Source organism: Struthio camelus, chromosome Z, assembly GCF_040807025.1.
Source record: "Struthio camelus isolate bStrCam1 chromosome Z, bStrCam1.hap1, whole genome shotgun sequence".
NCBI classification, from domain to species: Eukaryota; Metazoa; Chordata; class Aves; order Struthioniformes; family Struthionidae; genus Struthio; species Struthio camelus.
The window spans coordinates 49,611,456-49,630,592 of NC_090982.1; positions in this window are offsets into that span (position 1 = coordinate 49,611,456).

Sequence of the window (19,137 nt, forward strand, 5' to 3'; positions counted from 1 at the left end):
AAAAGGCTTCAAATAAAGGAGTATGAAAACTTAGTGATGGGGCTGGTTTCCTTAGGTCACAGTAAAGCTATTAGGGGAAAACATGGCAGTGTTTCTATCCCCCTCAAAGTCTATGCTTCGTGTACAGTAATGAATAAGAAAGAAAGTAAACCTGATGAAAATTTGAATTATTCCTTCAAGTTTATTAAAATAGTTGATTCTCAAAGTTATGACTTCCATTCAACAGGCTATTTTACCTGTAGGCTTTCTCTTCTTCATTAAATCGGTGGAAACTGAAATAAACCTTGTCGGTTGAAATTATTTTCGGTGTGTCTATGAAAAAATAATTTTATGGATTATTCACATAATTCATATGCATTTCTTTAAGACTGATATGCTTCTTGTGATTTATTTATGGTTAGAGCTTTTTTTTGCATATTCTAAAGGAAAGAAGCAGCACACATTTGGGCCTAAATAAAAACCTTTTGCTCCGTAGATTTCATGTTTACCTTTCCACATAAAAGGAACACATGTGGAATATAACTATATTCCATATAACAGAAACCATCATGACCCACTTCTACTGATATGTCAAACTAAAGATCAAATTTTTTTTTAATACACAAATCTCAGAATATAAAACACAGGACATTAGGCAAATAACGGATTTCCAAACAGGTAAATACATTACGAAACATTTTTAGCTGATGGACTGTGACAGGTCTTTTGATATGGTCTATTGGTTACAAATCAGTGTCACCAAAATTCATATAACGCACGTAAGAATATCTATCTATTTTGGATTATACACAAGATCTTTCAGGTCAGGCTTTCTAAAAGGACATGTAAGCAATGATTATTTCATATCCATAATACCTATTAATGCAAGATTTCACTGAGACACTTATCCTCCTCTAAGTTAGTCTCAGGATGAAAGTTGCTGTAATTTTTCTCCTGCTCTGAATTCAGTATAAGACAAGAAAGAAGCTCAACGCAGCTGGCAGTGTGGGGGTCAGGAAGGAAGGTAATGACGGAGAAAAGAAAAGAAAAGAGGGAGAAAAAATCTGTGTACAGCCTTCCATTATCTTTTCAATTGAAGTATATGAGCCATTGTGTCTGTAAGAGGAAACTGAGAGCAAAGTAGATATTATTGCTTCCCTTTCCTCTCATCTCTGCCTAATTTCATGACAATACATTTTCCTTGCCATTGCTGTCAACTTAGCCGTGGGATTTTCAAAGACACTCAGGTCTGTTTGAAAATCCCTGTCCAGATCTCTTCAATGCACAAATGCGATAAGATTCCTGACAGTGATCAAAATATCTTTGAATGCTGACAGACGAGAGGAAATCACATTCAAGATTATAGCAGCAGTAACACACACATGGCTTTGGATGCCAAGAAATGTAAGTTAGTGTCCAGCACCTGGTTTTCAGATGTACAAAAGATATATCACCCACTTGGCCCCAGATCTGTTTGATCTACAGTATCTCAGCAGTGTAAAGCAGGTAGTAACCTGATATAAAAAGGAAAGATGATAATTTCCCTCAGCAGAAAAATCACTGCATGACATATAGCTAGGGTATAAGAAGATATTCCAAGACTACAGCAGAAGAATGTACTCGTCTTATATGATTAATATTACCCTCCCACTCCTATAATTTATGCTAGAAAACTACCTAGGTGTTACCTAGCTGAGGAACAGGTGAATAGAAAAGTTAATCCTTTTCCTTAGCTGTGCTGAGTCTGAAGTTAGAACCCGGCCACATCAACTTTAGATAAAATTATACGCATGAAACACACAAGAAGGTAAGGTAAAATTCAGATATTTACATCAGCAAATGATATACAACAATTTGTAAGTGTACCAGGCAAATGAACATGGAAGCTGACCTATAAATATTTGTGATTACATATACTAAAACTGAAAATCAGCATCTGCAGCAAAAACAAATAAATCCCAGCCATTCTGCATCCATTCCATAATGTTTTAAAGATCAAACACAGTTCAGAAGCAGTTATGTGTGAAACTAATTTATTTTTCCTTTATTGACCCTTTCGTTAACTGATATACTTTGAATTTAAGAACTTATCTGGAATATGTCCCATAGTGTGTCCAAATATTAATCAAATTAGTCCATAAAAAAGGTAAATCTCCACATCTAAGGGAATAAGTGTTTATTTTATAAATCTATCTATCTCTTCCACTCAGCAAAAGAGAAGGTATTGGAGAACAGCCACAGGTTTCACAAGGGTTTGGTCTTTGAAGTAGCTACTCTGTTGATGCTGTACTGATAATAACAAATTTTATTGAAATGATATTTTTTTCTTTGTTATTAATATTGCCTCAAAATGTATTTAGCACATCACAAAAATAATGATAGCTAGAAAGTGGATATGATTTTCCCTTCTTGGTTTTTCTTAAAGAAGTTATCTGGTTCCATTCTTTCAGATATATATTTATTATACAGTGAGTTTTGCCTTGCAATTGCCTGGATTCTCTCAGTTTGCATCCTATGGCCTTTTTATCTACAGCTTGCCAATATATTTCAAGCACAAGTATAAGAATATTTTCAACATTTCTGTTATCATTTATAGGTGAACATTGGGAAAATAGTAGAAGTTTTCTACACTAAATTTTCTAAAGATGAGAAAATTGCTGCAAATAATCCATGAAAGACTGTGTGAGAATGGAAGAAAAGGTATTTTCTTATGATCTTTTTCCATAGGAAAAGGAGAGCTATAATACTATCAGAAAACAACACTTTCCCCCCCCCCCATAATTTACTGGTTTGTTTATAATTTTCTTATTTTTTAAGCATTTTGAAATTTGGCATCTGGATTCCCGACTCCTACTCAGGTATTTGAAATTAGGGATCCAAAACCCTTTTAAATATACCAGTTCCAACAGCTTATTTAGTTCCAGTCTCACATAAGTATGTTGTTTCAAAACTCAGTCACAGACATGGAGTTAAATTAATGAGAGAAAATGGTGCCATATCCACAATAAGGGCTTGCCCTGCTATGTTCAGGAGAGTCCGGATCTTCAGAAGTGATTAAGAAAGCCTGAATATATGGATCTGACATTTAACTTATTTGCTGCACTGCCATTGTCTTTTGTATGTCAAGATGCTGATACATAGTCACTTGTTATATCAGATAGCAAATACAATAATTAGAATAAAAGGCTAGGAAAGCCATTTTTTTAGAAATACAAATAAACATAGTAAAATACTTTTTTGGTGTCAAGGACCAATCTGGGACATCTTGCTACCTAATACATGAAATGAACCAACAAACTATACAGCGTTTTTCAATCTTAGATGAAAATATTAGTATTTTTATTTCTCAAATGAGGAAACTCAAAGAAGTGATTTACACAAGTTATAAAGCAGATCACTGACAAGGAATCTGTATCATTCACTGTGTCTCTCATTTCTTACTGTCTAGTCCAAGCAAATGAAACTCAATCTCATTGTCCATCTGTATAATATGTACCAGAAACTGTGCTAAAAAGGGGCATCAGGGTTGCCTAATATCTGGTAGATGAATAAAATTTGAATATGCAATTAAAGTTTGGTGCACTAATGCATTTTTATATGAGGATGTTCCAAAGTACATGACAAATGGGCAAGAACATTTGATGGGGGAAAAGCCATGTTATTGGAAATCTAAAATACATTTTGAACGAATTTGGTCAATTTTTAAGTTAAAAGGAAAAAACACACTTGTACGTGCTTACTTGTATGTGAAATAAGCTTTCAGTCCAAATACTAAAATTTGATAATGATGTATATACCATGCTGAACAATATTTTGTAATAGAAAGTGTTGAGTAATTATAATGATAAGAAGTGATACCAGTTCTGTCTGCAAAGGCTTGTTATACATACATGGCAAGTGGGACAGTATTTAATACATGGAGCTTCATTCTTTTTCAGAGCAGTATTATACCAAAATATCTATTGCTGAGGTTTTTTAAAAAGCCTTCTAGATTGCAGAAGTAAGTTGTGCTTCCACTTATCAGAAAATTCACTTCTACTTGTGAGACACTGTGTGATCCCAAAATCTTCTAGTTCAGAAATTCAGCAGTTTCCTGTGTCTTAAATCAATGTTTTCCTTTTCCTTTCCTTTTTTAAAAAAAGGCTTTCCATAATTAAGTTGAGCTTCCCTATGCTTCTCAGGCAGAGTCCTTCACTGCATCTTCTCTCATACATTAGACCTGTTAATTGGTTCTGTAATGTGAATTATGTGTCCAGAAAGAGAATGAAGAAAATTACTTCTTTTGTGAGCTATTATCCAGCTACTGTTATTGGGAATGTTGTTCACATTATAACTCATATGATGTCTTCCGCTTCATCATTGAGACCTTTTTCATGCTGGCTTACTAAATTGCTCACCTTGGGCCAAATAAATAGCTGGTGTAATCAATGAGATTAGATTGATTTCAAAAGACTAACAGTGTATTCTCCTTCTCGCTCCCTCTTTCCCTCTTTCTGTACATACAATAATACTTAAACACATACTGATTTTTATACAGCTTTTTTTAACAAATAATGCTGCATTTTAAGTTAGTGACATACCATTACAACTCCTTTGGTAGATTTTTTGAATGACTTCATTACTATTCAGTGTAATGTATATTATATTTACATATTCATCTATCCCAAATCCACAAGCACTTTGTTACAGAGTACACCAGCCTTCAGTAGAACATAATGGGCGAGGTGAGGAATATATTCCACCCTCTTTGAACAGAGTATATCAGTTAGGAACACAGAAAGAGCAATTCTCTATCTGCTCTGAAGAGAGGTATATCAGGATAACAGAAAGATCAAAACATGACTAATTTCTGGTGGATTACTCACCATTCTCCCACGCAACAGAGCATTCAGAACATGAGACAGTTTGAAATAAGTAAAAGCTGAATTCTTTTCCCCAAGGTTGCTTTAGGGAAAGTAAGAATGATGACACTCATCACTCTTCCTCAGAGTGCTCACACCTTGTCACCTTTGCAAGGAGGCTTAGACACATAGCAACATAAGAAAGAGCACAACAACTGCAAACAGCTAGGCTGATGGGACTGAATGGCACAGGGCTTTAATACCTTAGCTTTTTATTGTTCAGCACTAAATTCAAAGTTGAATTAGTTAACACCAGTTTAATGGCCACATTTGAGCCTCCGATGGATTTTTTTTTTACATCATAAAGCCTACAATCTGTTTAGAGATTTTTATGATGTTTTTGTTTAAGACTTACCACAAACACGTTTTAGAAAAAGCCTTGTTAGGCATTCAAGAACTAGACAATGAACTTGACTAGAACCATCTAACATAATGATACGAATTTTCAAATTCCCTGAATGTGTTGTGTAGGAATATACTATTAATCATAAATAACATATTAGTACTATTTGTTAGGCACATGATCAGCATTTACAGACCTTACACTGAACCGTGACACGGTGAAACTCTGCAGAATAGAAATCCTAATCTGTTTTAATGCAGACCCAGTTATCACAATGAGCCTCTCCTCACAGAACATCAGCTTTTTGAAGTAATGAAATACCGTTATTATCATGTATCACAGTGACTGGCGATAAGAACCTAAATAGGATTAACTGCTCATCAGTCCTTACGATTATATGTGACTAGCCGGTGGCTGGCATTTACCATGGAAGTGAAGAATGATCTTTGCACTTTCTCTTATGAAATAGCTGGCTCTTTCATCAAGTTCCTGATTGATACATGTTCTCGGGTTGTCAATTCCTATCCTCAAGTGGTCAGTTTTTTTTTGTTGAAGTGGTTTGTGTGTGGCAGCAGGGAATAAGTATACAGGACCCCTCACCCTCTCGAACCATGTTAAAAAAGAAGCCAGGAGACATCCTGTATTTTTCACACGGTGTTCAAATAGCAGCAGTATTACAGTGATAAAGCTGCAAGTTTTCTGGCTACACAAAAGATACAAGTAAGAAAAAGTCTGAAATGAGGGAAAGAGAAGGCAGACAGACCAAATCATTCAGAGGCTCAGATGGTAAGAGAAGAGGAGGTCTCACCTAGAGGGAGACCTCTCCAGTGTGCTCGGTGAGTGTGATCTGGCGAGCCTCTCTGCCGACGCAGTACAGCAAAGGGCATGCCACTTTGTGACTGACAGGGCTGTTTCCTTTCACAGGGTCCCCAGATGAATACATGCCACAGAAGTTCCTCCATTCTCTGTTGCAAAGATCAAATGGGATCACTTTTGACTGCCTCATGTATAATGCTATCACGACGAGCCTATCTAACCTTCTCATTTTCTCCATTTGGCAAGGAACCTATGCTAAGGGAAGCGTGTAAAAAAATGACAAAACAAAGGAACAAAGGCCATTGGATGCAGACTGTTACAGGAGAGTCAGATTGCATCAGGTAGATAATCTGAGCATAGGATGAGTGATAAAATGGGCAGGTGTGGGCAGTAGGGTTGTAGTTTACCTAGCAGTAACCCCCTTGCAGTGTAGTGTGAACATACTTGGGTGTCTGGAAGGGTAGTTCCTAAGATTGCAGTACGGTCACAGCTAAAATATGGAACAGTATGGGTATAGCCTTCAAGTCCAGGCCTCTGTTTATCAGACACACACCACCGCAAGTCCTTTTATTTGGTGATCAGTCTCTACCTTAAAAGGAGCTACACTTGCTTTGCCTCTATTATTTCTATTAGAAGAGCGCTGCAGAAGAGTATTGCTCAGGCAGAAGTTTTCTTCCACTTTCAAGTCCCATTTGATCTGTGGCTAGTTAACTCCCATTTGTCCTTGTACTAACCTTGTCCTTTCACTCAAATGTTTTTGCATTTTTGTTCAATGCTGAATTATTGTAATCCCTCCTTCCTGTATAGGGGTCACATAGAAATACCGGAATAACTGAAGCGTAAAGAAGGGTTTGTTTCTGTTTGTAAATTCATTACCACAATGACAAATTGTCTTTCACAAATCTTTAATTCTCCTTTCTCATTTTAAAAGTTGAGTGTAGCAGATTAGGTTGTGCACTGATTGTGGTATATACTTGGGAAGAATCATTTTAATGTTCTTGTTTTCAACCTTAATATATATTTTATATCACTTTTTACTCAAACTGATGTGCTGTCTGGGGACATGCTTTGTGAGTTCACACAGCAGCCCATACTCGCAACGCTGGAGCAACAAAATTGCTATGTGCTTCCTGAGAATGGAGTGCTGTCATTGTCAGTAATCAGGATAGGTAATACCCATCAACCAGAGCCAGGCCTGACACCTCCTGACAGCTGACTGTATGCATGCATTTCCTCATTGCATTTTAAGGCTTCTGACAGGGGCTATTTTTCCTCCTTTTGGGTGTTCTGTTCAGGTTCTATTTGGGCAGATCATTTACAGTTTCTTTCTTTTTCAAAGTTTTCTAAATAAAAGAGAAAAAATACAAAGGCTGTATCACACGAAATGTTGATTTTCTCTTTTTCAGTATGCCTTTCCAACATGCCCCATTGTTGTAACACCTGGTGATATTCATTCTTAGAGGAGGTTAAAGTAGGTTAAAGAGAGAAAAGAGGTCTAAATTTGAAAAACTGAAAGATGTTGATAGCTCTGAAGAGTGACTGATATCAGCCTCAGGGCTATCTTGCCTTGAGAGGCTTCTCAGTGAAAAGCTCACTTCACCACATCTCCTTTTTATTCACTTATCGAGAACTATTATTTCACCTAAGTGCAGTCCTTTTTTTCTTGTCTATAGGATTTGTAGGTGGACAGTGAGGCAAATTAGTGCCTGGTGTGACCCCAGTGATTTTGCTTGTCACACCAAAAGGAGTGAAGCCCAGTGTGTCCATTATTTTCCATTAAAGATGGACTGAAATGAAAACAGAACAGATACAACTCTTTCTGGAATCTTTGCATGGATATATCAAATATCACATTGCATTTCAAATCCTAATTTTGGTCACTCTCGAGAATAAAATGCAGATATATCATAAGAGGAACATTTTTCAATGAATTTGAAGCCTATGGCTGAGGAAACCTTGACCGAAGTGAACGTAGGAGAGCAATTAAAAATAAACACTTGTCTGTATGTGAAGTCCAACACAGAGCCACTTTCACCTGGCTGACCACTTAAATGTATTTACTTAGGGTATTTTATTTGGCCCGCCCTCCAGGCCAAAGTAGTTCATCACTGACTAGTTCATTACAGAGTAGTTCATCAAAATATTCATCACTGTTGCTATGTTAGGGATTCACTATCTTTCCTTGAACTAGAGAAAAGAGATGCAATTTTGATTCTCCTTTCCTGCACTACTATGAAAGATACTAGATTTCTTCCCTCTAGTCCTGGTCTTGAGAAGGTGAGAGGAAACAGAACAAATTCTTTGGAGTCCAGAAAATGAGAACCAGGGGACTGGAAGACTGGAACTTATTATAAGTAATGCCCTGTAATGAGGAGCCAGGCTGCTTCTTTGTTTGAAAAGGAACAAGAATTGCGTCCACTGGTCTTGAGGAAGAGAATCCTAAAACGCATAAAGACAAAGGTCTCACTGTTGCAGACAGCATAAGACAGTAAGAGAATGAGGCTTTTCTGTTCACCCATAAACATTTGGTGAGTGCAAAATGAGGGAAATAATTACCAGACTCAAAAAATGTGTGTGTCGGGGGATGCACCTTCCATAAGCAAAAAACAGCAGCAAATGTAATGCTTTTGTATTTTGCAAGGTTGGGTTAGATCTGTGAACAGGAACCACATCTAAGAAAATGAACCCACTGGAGGGAAAGAGATAAAAACTATAACAAATCAGAAGTTCAGGTCTGATTCTGAGGTGTTCATTTACACCTAATTCGCAAGACCAGTCCGCTGCAGTATCATCTGACATTTGGTTTTTGTGAATGTAAGTTCTGAAGAAAACTGGTAAGCATGTGTATTTCAGGCTGAGCTTATTTCTGGGGGGAGAAAAAGAAATCCTGATTTTAACTTGTCTTAGAGAAGAAAATATATAGTAATCTGTTTCTCTCACTTCCTCATTCTTTATACAGGGTGAGACAGTCTATATTGATAATAATTTCATTTAACAATTTCATTGTATCTCCCAAATGATGATGAGCTTGATTTGGGCACCTGCCAGAGTCCTTCACTGTTATTTCATTGTGTGTTTGCGGCTAGCGTCCCCACTGCTGAGATAAAACTCAGCTGCAACAAAACTTGGGACCTTCAGGCTACATAGCCAGCAATCCTACTGGCTGAGATGTAAGGGAGTCAGGAAGAACAGTGTTAAATTGGTCTTAGTCAGAAGTGGACGTGTAAAAGTCAAATGGCTTGTTATTGCAAAATAAAAGAAAAAAGAAGGGAAAAAGATCAATCTATTTCTATTTCCTGACAAAACAGTAAGTTGCTAAACTCTCCTACCTTCCTGAAATAGAGGAATTCTTACTTTAAGATTAGCTACCCAGATGTTTTGATTTTTTATTATGCCCTCTGATGAGAAGGGACATGCATTAGAGCTCATGAAGCTAACGATCTCAGAGTCATTTTGAGGAATGCGTAATGCAACCCCTTAGAGACAGTTCATTTTAGACAACTGGATAAACTCTACTATTACAAACATGCAGTACATATAGGATTGCATAGATACAGTTCATCAGGAGGATGACAGGAGGAACAGGAGGATCAAACTGATAATTATAGACCACATCACATACTTGTATTTTGCATCATTCTTGCCTTAAATCAGCATTTTGGAATTCATATTTTAATGCATAGCACAAAAGACTACCTACTGCTACTAACTGAGTAAATTAAATAAACAATTATAAGATGCCAATCTTTCCCACCTATACCCATTAAACTTCATTCATTATTATTCAAACATGGGTCAGAAAACCTTCAAGAATAAGTACACATGCTGCCATTTACATGAGAAATGAATTAGATTTCTTTAATCTCAGGTAATAGCGCTTTGTGCTATTTTTATAAATAATCCAATCACTGATCTCTTGTTAAATCAGATTGCTTATCACAAAGTGTTGTTTTAGTCTTACTTGATGTTTCTTGATAATAAATAAATACTACTGTTAAAGTTCTATTTTACCTTAAGGACTGCCTTTTGATAGCTCATCACCTCACTTTATTTTATTGATTTTCTATCTTTTTCTTAATGTTACAAGGTATAACAAAAAGAAATCTTTGTTTTTTATTCTTAATATAGGAGGCTAAGAAAAGGCAAAAGCCTTCCATTATTGTGTGTTACTTTTTCTGCCATAATCCACATCTGCCGGTAAAACATTTATGCTAGGCAACTGCAAAAATCTTGCAATCACTTCACACAGAGTGTTTGAACACTTTCATGTGTATTACATATCTTTATCATCTCTGCACATATTCATATCCATATTAACCATCTGCAACATTAACGAATGGATATTTTCTTGCCTCTCTTCCTTCCTCCTTCAAACATCTCTTCTTTTATCTGGGGAAATATCACAGCACAAAGTCATAAAAATGACCAATAACCTCTGTAAATCTTCTTTCAGTACAAACAATGAAAGGCCAAGCACTCTGCTGATGAAATGATTCTTCGGATTGCCCATAGATTTACTCACCTTGGTTTCAGTGTCAGAGCAGGTCATTCATTTTCAGGTATCATAGCACATTGTAATGATGCAATCCACACTGCAGATGATCGAAAGTGAAATAATGTGTTTGTATCCTTTGGGAGCTTAATGGGTCCTTGTTTAGAATTCCATTTAGTCTCATTCAGGGTTGCTAATTGGTCTGATACATTCTTAATGAAAGCCTTTTAGAGCCTTTGCATTTTAGAGTTGCAGCATGTTCAACTATAACGTTTCTACAGGAGAAAAGTAAAATGACTCATGATTTCCAGAATATTTGTGACATCGTTTTCTTTTTAAATACTTTATCTTTACACAATCCAATTTAGACATTCACACACAGTGATGCAGCACTGGCTGACAAAAAGGACCTTGGGAGAAACTACAGGACCCTAGTGATGTATAAGCCAGGCAAGCCATTTTAATAAGGTGAGTCAGTAGCAATGACTGGTTTAGAAGCCAATTCTTCTACTCCCTGTTAGACAAACCATTTGTCCATAATGGTGTTTTCCCAGATCTTAGTGTCAGTCAATTGAGTCGTTTAAGTTCACACTGTCAAGTGATCTACTACTAGGTAATATTCTTCTTCCTTCTTGTATTTGACGGTGTGCTTCACTCCGTCCTGGCCTGGTTCATTTTATCTCAGACCATATCAAATGAATAATTGCCTGGATTTAATTCACCACTTGAGGCTCAGTAAAACTACCTAGATGAAGTACAAGATAACCACTCATGCATTCTTGGATAAACTTACAGGAATGTTTTTTGTTAAGTACATTTTATCAAGTAACTATTTCTCATGGTAAGAAAAAGGCAAGTGAAATCTGTGTAAAACATCTTAATTCAACATTCACAGTATCTATGACTGGATGAAATAAGTAAAATTTTGGTTAAAAATCGACCTCCTGCATAGAATCAACCATTTAGGATGTAGAAAAGTAAAGGCGGGACTCTTAGTGGCATTGAGATAAAGCAACCAGTATCAGCTAGGATTTTCATCTGCCGAATCACTGACATGACTTATTAACACAGACTGCAAAAAAACAAAGCTGTCCTAGGACACTATGTTTGCAACTCTAGATAAGAGTGCTTATTACTGCGTAGCACTAGTAAAAAGACTGTGGTCTTTCAAAATGCTGGCCTTGCTGCAGCAGGCTGCTCTCGCTGCCAGAGCCGAGAAAGTCCTCCTGAGAGCTGCAGCTAGTGCCGAATGCTGCCAGCTTCCTTCACGCAGGTGTTATAAAGGCCCACACATCCTGGCCGGCTTCCCCGTCAAGGCCAGAGGGAATTAGGCCCTTGAAATCCACAGTTCTCTCTGTTTTACACTCTGGCTATGAGAGATTGGCTCTACTAGACAACAGGGGAGTTTCAGCTGACTTCTTTAATTTACACAATGAGTTCCACAGCTAGGCATTTCCTGTAAAATGCTGCAATGTGATCTTGCTGTCACTCCCTCATTCATCATACAGCTGATCTCTTCTCCTGAGTTTGTGTGAAGGGATGGGCTGAGGTAGCTTGGGGCCTCGAGGTACTTTTAGCAATGCCTTAGCGTTTCAGGATTATAGCAGTGGCCTGCTTTCTGTGGCTTATTCTTTATTTTATGTTTCATTTTTTTAAATTGTTTTCATCTATTGTGTGGAATACAGCTGTGATAGTTAAGTACAATTTAAGATGAATGCAGAAGTGTTCAGAAAAAATTATTTCGTTCCTTGTTATTTTTGATTCTCCTTCCGAATTGTCAGCATTCTCCTGCTCAAATATCCTAGAGCAAAGGTGACCAGCAAATCACTGAAAGAAGCTTTTGGTTGCTCCAGAAGATACCTATAACCATCAGATATTTTTCAGAGATCGAAAGAGTAATTTGCTATTTGTTAAAAATTACATTCATTATTTATTAGTCTTTAATGAATTACTTAGTGTACCTCCTTTTCTGCAAGATGAGTACTATAAAGGTGCTGTTAGTATTTAATCTTAAATTCCTTTGTTAATATTACCAAATTAGTAGGTAGTTTTGTTAAGGAATCGTTATTTATTCAAAGATTGTCTGCTTGATTGCAAAGAGTTACTTGTTTGGTAATTTAATGACAATTATAGCTTATTTAAACACAAAGTACAAACAGTGAGCAATGTTCACACCACCTAACTTAGGGTTCTTAAATTATATACCCAATAACCTGAAATTAGATTCTATTCCTAGCCTCCCGCCACATTCAACACAGAGACAGAAGCTTCAGCAGTGAAAAATTCAGGAACACTGAAGTTAGGCTTCTGCTCTGAAGGCTTCTGCTTCTTCTCTCTGTCCTTTGACTACAAAGGGAGATGCAACTGCTAACTAGATCCCAAAATAGATTGGCACTAGATACCGTTCCCAGAGTTATGTTTTTTTCCCCTCATTTAAGTGGAATACCTAATGATATATATCCTTTAGAAAACAGAATTACTTCACAGTTTCAATTCATAATACTTCTTGCTTAGAAATATATTTTCCTTTCTTGAAAAACATGTTAATGGATCAAAATTTAACTGCGCGTTGAATTCTATTTTAACCTTCTTTTCCCTGCTATTGAAATAATGGAATTATATTTACTATTCTTAGATTTAATAACTGTTAACATCTGAGTTCATTAGGGTAAACTATTCCACTGTAATCTCTGTCTTCTGTGACTGTTTGGAAAAAAAAAGTAATAGAGCGTAACGTGACAGATTTTATTTTTATAAATCACATTCTCATTTTTTTTGATGTGTGACTAAATACAAATGTTTGCAAATTAAAAATAAAAAGAAAGTATGTAAATTAATCCTGACAGTAAGCAAATAATCTAAATGTGGTTTTACCAATTTCACTAACCTTCTTACCAGGTTCACAGAAAGCACGTAAAGTAAGTATGTTTGTATATAGGACATCTAAGAAGGATTCAAAGTTGCTTGCAGCTGTGGATATCCTGAACTATTTCTATACTTAATTTGCTTAGCTTACTGGAGGTGTTTGCAAATGGGCATATAAGACTGGAAATTCATGTGCAAGTGGGGCACACAGAACACCTGCCCCTTTTGGAAGTCAATGATATTTTTACTTGCCACTGAAATATTAACTCTATTTTTATAGTTATTAACAGCTACGATAAAATTTTTTACAGTACTTAGTGATTAGAGCCCAATTTAGAGCTCAGTTTCAGAAGGGATTAGCACACGTAGATGAATGAAACACAGAGGGATAGACTTAGGCATCTGACTGCAGCTAATGGCAGAGATGTTATCCGCATATCTACCCCTCTCCGGGTTACTTTGTTAGGGCAACTTTTGCCATGAGCAAAGAGACTTTGTGATCTCACAGGAATGAAGCATTTACTAGTTAATCTATCTACAAAAGACAGCATGGAGTAATGAGTTACTAGGCTAAGTGTTAATACGCCCACCACCCTGGCAGAGGTTTTGCTGGCAGTTTTCAGTCCAAAGGGAAGGGACTGCTCCTGAACAGATTCTCGGTGTTGCTGATTGCCATCTTTTGACATGTTGTTTTTCCTTTGGGACTTATACCTTTTCATGCCAGTGTTTCTCCTCCTGAATCCTTGAGATGCTAACTATCCCTGTGTGAGCAATCCTACCTCTGTCTCCAGTTCTACCTTTCTGGTCTTGCACAGCTCCGTGTACTATCTCACAGCTCTTTCTTACAACTTAGTAACATCTTCAGAAGCCTGAGCCAAGGTTATGCCACTGGGCTGTGACACAGGTCATCCTTGGACAGATAACTGAACCTCTAAGGAGGAGGGGAACAGCAGGTTACAATACCCTCCTATTTAGTATTCATTAGGCAATACCACTGTGGAGCAGAGATCCCATTATTTCTTGCAGATATACTCTGCTGCCTACTTCCAGGACTGACATCATTTAAGGTTTTTTGGCATTTCCACCAAAGGAGCAGCAAAATTTACAAGGAAGGATCTTAAATGGAAAAGATTTTAGTTCTGCCTTTGTCCTATGGCAAAAATTCTACAAAAGTTCTGACTCTGAGAGCTGAATCTTTTATTCTTCACTGGGTAACAACCACAATTTCTTCATTACCTCATAAATCTGTTTGTATTCCTTTTCTCTCAGCTGTTCCTCCATTACGCTCTATGGAATAGAAAATGCCTTTTGGGTCCCTGTTAGATGGGTCTCACAGAAAAAAAAAATCCTTTTTGATTTCCATCTTAGTTACTGGTTAGAGCCATCCTGTCACTGAAACTAGTATAGTAAATACCACAGACACAAGAAGGGAAAGCAGGACTTCAATCATAGCAGGATGGTCCTGTGATGTATGTCAAGGATACGCAGAAAAATATATGGGTCAGTGAGAATACTCTTCCTTTTTTCTTTTTTTTTTTTTTCCCTAGAGATATTACAATGTATGCTCTGAGAGGCAGGAAGAGATATTTTTTTAGTTTATTTTTCCCTTTTTCTTATTAGGTTCAAAGAAAATAACCCCCCTGCCCCAGCCAATCTAATCCAACCTGCCATGCTGTAGTCACTGCTCTGCAGTGAGATGCCAGTCACCCTGTGTATCACATGTACCACCTCTCTTCCCAAATTCCATGATTGTTTTCTTTCTTAACAGTATCTCCTTCAGAAAAGTCACATTAGCTTAAGATTACTTTTGCTTTTACCAATGAACATTTTAAAATAGAATAAAAGTTTTTATGAGATTGCCACCTTTGTGTAAAAACACTCTTGAAAACAATTTTTTTTTTTTTTTTACTTCCTGCTAAGATGCATTTGCCATTATAAGTCTCTTAGTTCTAGGTTTTGGCATCTACTGATCTTGAATGGATTTTGCTTCATGATTAGCCAAGAAAAATCATTTGAAACTGTGCTCAGGGAACTACTGAAGGGAACATTCTATTAGTGTGATTGCTTTTAGATGAAAAGTGGAAGGTTGCTAAATGAATGCCATTTCATGAAACTGGGTTCAGTAACACTTTTCGTCAGCAGGTTGGACAAATCTATTATATTGCCCCTTAGTGTGATGTACAAAAATGACACCTTTTTAAACAACGTGAAATATTCATACCATATTCAGACAAAAACTTGTATCCAACATTTTAGGTTCTTTTCATTAGGAAATGTAACCTGAATGTGGTGCCTGACTAACACCAACAGCTTAAAACCCCTCTCTTGCTTAGATGCCATGGTGTGAATCTGGCCCTCTTCAATGGACAAAAAGGTCAAGTTTCTTTTTCTCAGTCAGCATGGGGTGTTGTTCATACAAGCTGCCAGATCTGGCAGCGGTTGCTAAAAAAGCTTCTAAGTAGTCATGCACGTTTCGGCTGCAAAGCTGTCCTAAATGGCTTCTTCACCAGGACTCACTCCTACTCTTCTCCTAGTTGTACATGTGCATGAATGTGCATAAGCTACCGTGTCACCTGTGTGCTGCTAACAGTCAGGTTTATGTTTCTTTTTCACTGCTTTGGTATAGGAGTTTATGTTTGCTTTTTCACTGCCAGGAAAAGATGGAGAACTCCTTGGAAGCTATTCATTCAGGCCGCGTCTGGGTAAGAGAGAAGTGTTGCTGAAGGGCAAATTTCAGGAAGATTCAGGAATTAGTGATGTTTCCATAAGCTGTTTCCATTTCTGACAGTGATTGCTTACTCATTCACTTACAGAGATATAATTCTATGCTGTGATAGAAGTCTGCTCTAACCAGGCACTAATTTATTCAGTGCTGTCTTTCCTAAAGACTTTTCTCAGTTGCTGACTGCATCATATACATGTTTTTATTTACCTTCAAGCAGGACTTTCTAGGAATAACAGTGAATCTTCAGTTACTGCACTACTAGAAATGTCAATGATTCATAGGAAATAATTCCTTATTAACTGTGCATCTTTTTTTCTAATTCAGTTTTACACTATTAGAAGAAAACCGACTTTTATAAAAGTATTTATGAAGACTTTTTTCTAATTCTTCTCTATTTTTTTCCTATCTTTACCTTCCAGTTTTCTAAGCAGGCTTCAACAAGGAAGTCACTGCACTTCTGATCCACAGCCTGCAGAAGTATAAGCTACTTCTTGTAAAAGAAAAAAAGCCTTAAACTACCTACATAATGAATTGTGTCTCCCTTTCTGAATCTTTGTCTTTCTCATATGTAAAGTTAACTGCCTCAAAATGAGCTGAGGTAAAGTATTTCAGGATTGCAGGAGAAATTCATTCCAATTAGAAATATTTCTAAACCCAAGTCTAACCACTGTAATATTTTTATAACATCCTTTTATTCCAATATTCTTAGTAATTTCCAGCTTCAGTATCCTAGCACTAAGACTTTCCTTCTCATCTCTGTCCTTTTGAAGTTAAGACTCTATGTGGTATTTAATCTTCATTCTTGGGAAATGATGTTGCCTATATGTAAGCCATGAAAAATATGACTTTACTGATGGAAACTTTATAAACACATGTAATAAGATTCCATCTGGGTTGTTATACTAGCACTGAAAGAGATGATTTGTAGTTTTTCTGCAGTGGACCTCCTTGCCAGATTTTGTCATTGATCCATGTAGGCCAAATCCCATGATTATTTGTACAGTATTATTTTTTTTCTTCCAGAAAATGCAACCAATTTTGTGCTTTTATTCATTCTAATACTTAGTGCTGTTCTAATAGTTATTAGCTAACACTAAAAATGTCAGTCTATGATAGTCCTTCGTGACAGTCCCAAAACACGCAGTGTCATTCTGCAGAAATGACAGACTGTAATCATCTAGGACAGTTGTGCTTTTTATAAAGATTGCCTAAAAACTCTGCAACTAAGTAGTACAGGCAGTGTTACTCCTGTGGTGGAAAAACAATGGACTGTGTAGTTAGTAGGGAAAGTTCTGGTCTTTGACCTCTGAAACACAAGTTTGAACTCAATTTTATCTTCATTTTTAGTGGGCATTAGGTCAAAAGCAAAACTAATCAAGCATCTGGGCACAACATAACACAAGACAGAGCAATGGAATTATCACTGCCATCTATCTTCCAAGTGATGGAAGAAGAGAGACACAGGACGGGAGCTAAAGGTTAAGGATTATTAGCTCCATTCTGTGGAGAAGCCATCATTCCTCTGAATTAAAAAATAACTTCAAGTTCGAGCATAGCAGTACATTTCACCAACCCTTGTATCAGAATCAGCTTCCAATGATGAAACTCTGATGTGAAACACAAGTGTCTTTAATATTTTAAATTCTACCCTTTCACTAACTACTAAGTCTTTTTTGCCCCCAAAATATAACTAGATACTAAAAATAGCTTTATCACTATAGCAGAATTTAGTTTGGAATTTAGTAGAATAGAGTTTGGAAAGTAAAACCCTAAAAACAAACAAAAACGCTACCTTTTTCACTGAGGAAAGTTTCAGGAGGAAAGGTTTTGATGCTGTTCAGAACTTTTGCTTAAGCTTTTTGCTTAAACAGCCCACCTTAGTCTTGTCATCTGGCGAGGTCCACCACACTTCCCTGCCTTTTATTTTCCACTCCACTGTCCTTAAGTGCCTCTTCCTGTTCCACTGTGGTGAACATGTCTTAAATGCAGTTTCCCATTGTATAATGCTGAATATTTTCAAGCTAGGATGGAGAAATTCTTTACTATCTCGATTAATTCAGCACATCACCTGGAGTTGAACAGGGACCCTTGGAAAGCTCATGTGAGGTGGGGCCTGTCTTTGTTCAGAGGGATATTACACTTGCTATTATTCTTGTCAATGTGTGTTGCATCTGTCCACTCTTCCCCATTGCTGCTTTCTCATGCACATTAAAAGAATTAGATAAATCAGGTCATACTTAAAGATGGAGAAAACAGAACTGTTCTATTCATAAAAGTATTTATATACAGTGATGCCTAGAAAAAGAAATGAGTATAGGAATATATTGTTTGTAAAGATCAATGCATCTTAGTTAAGCAGAATACTTCTCTTAGACAAGCACTCTAGCAACTATTGAAAATAATAATGTTCTACATAGGATGTTCAGCTCAAGGCTAGATCACACACACAGTTAAAGTGCTTCCATTATCAACAGGGGACTAAGCTTTAAGAAATAATAATTAAAAAAAAAACAGGACATAGTATAGACTATGTCTAACATTGGTAGAATTCTCTTTTAAATATATTTTCATGGACAGAGAGATTATGCAAGCCTACACTAGCTACCCAGCCGATACCTACTCAGCAGATTAGAGGTAGAGGACTGAAATATTTCCTTTTTTAATTAAGAAAAATTCAAAGATGTTAGAGATTTCATCCTGAAAGTAATGAACACCTGCAAAATAGCGCATTTAACTTCGTTCTCAGCAAACGATACTGTGAGTATAAAAGCTGCAATGCACATCAAAAACTATACCATTTGGATCTCTTCTGGTGATGTGATTCTTTTTAACTTTATATAAAATAATAGTACCCTATTTTACAAAAAGGCCTAGTGATGTGGTTTCTAACTACAGAAAATCTCCAGAAATTCAATTTAAGTGTGTGTTAATTTAATAAATAAATAAACAGAAATAGAAATAGAAGTATATATAAGATATAAGTATAAATCTGCACTGTACAGACAGATGTCTCTTT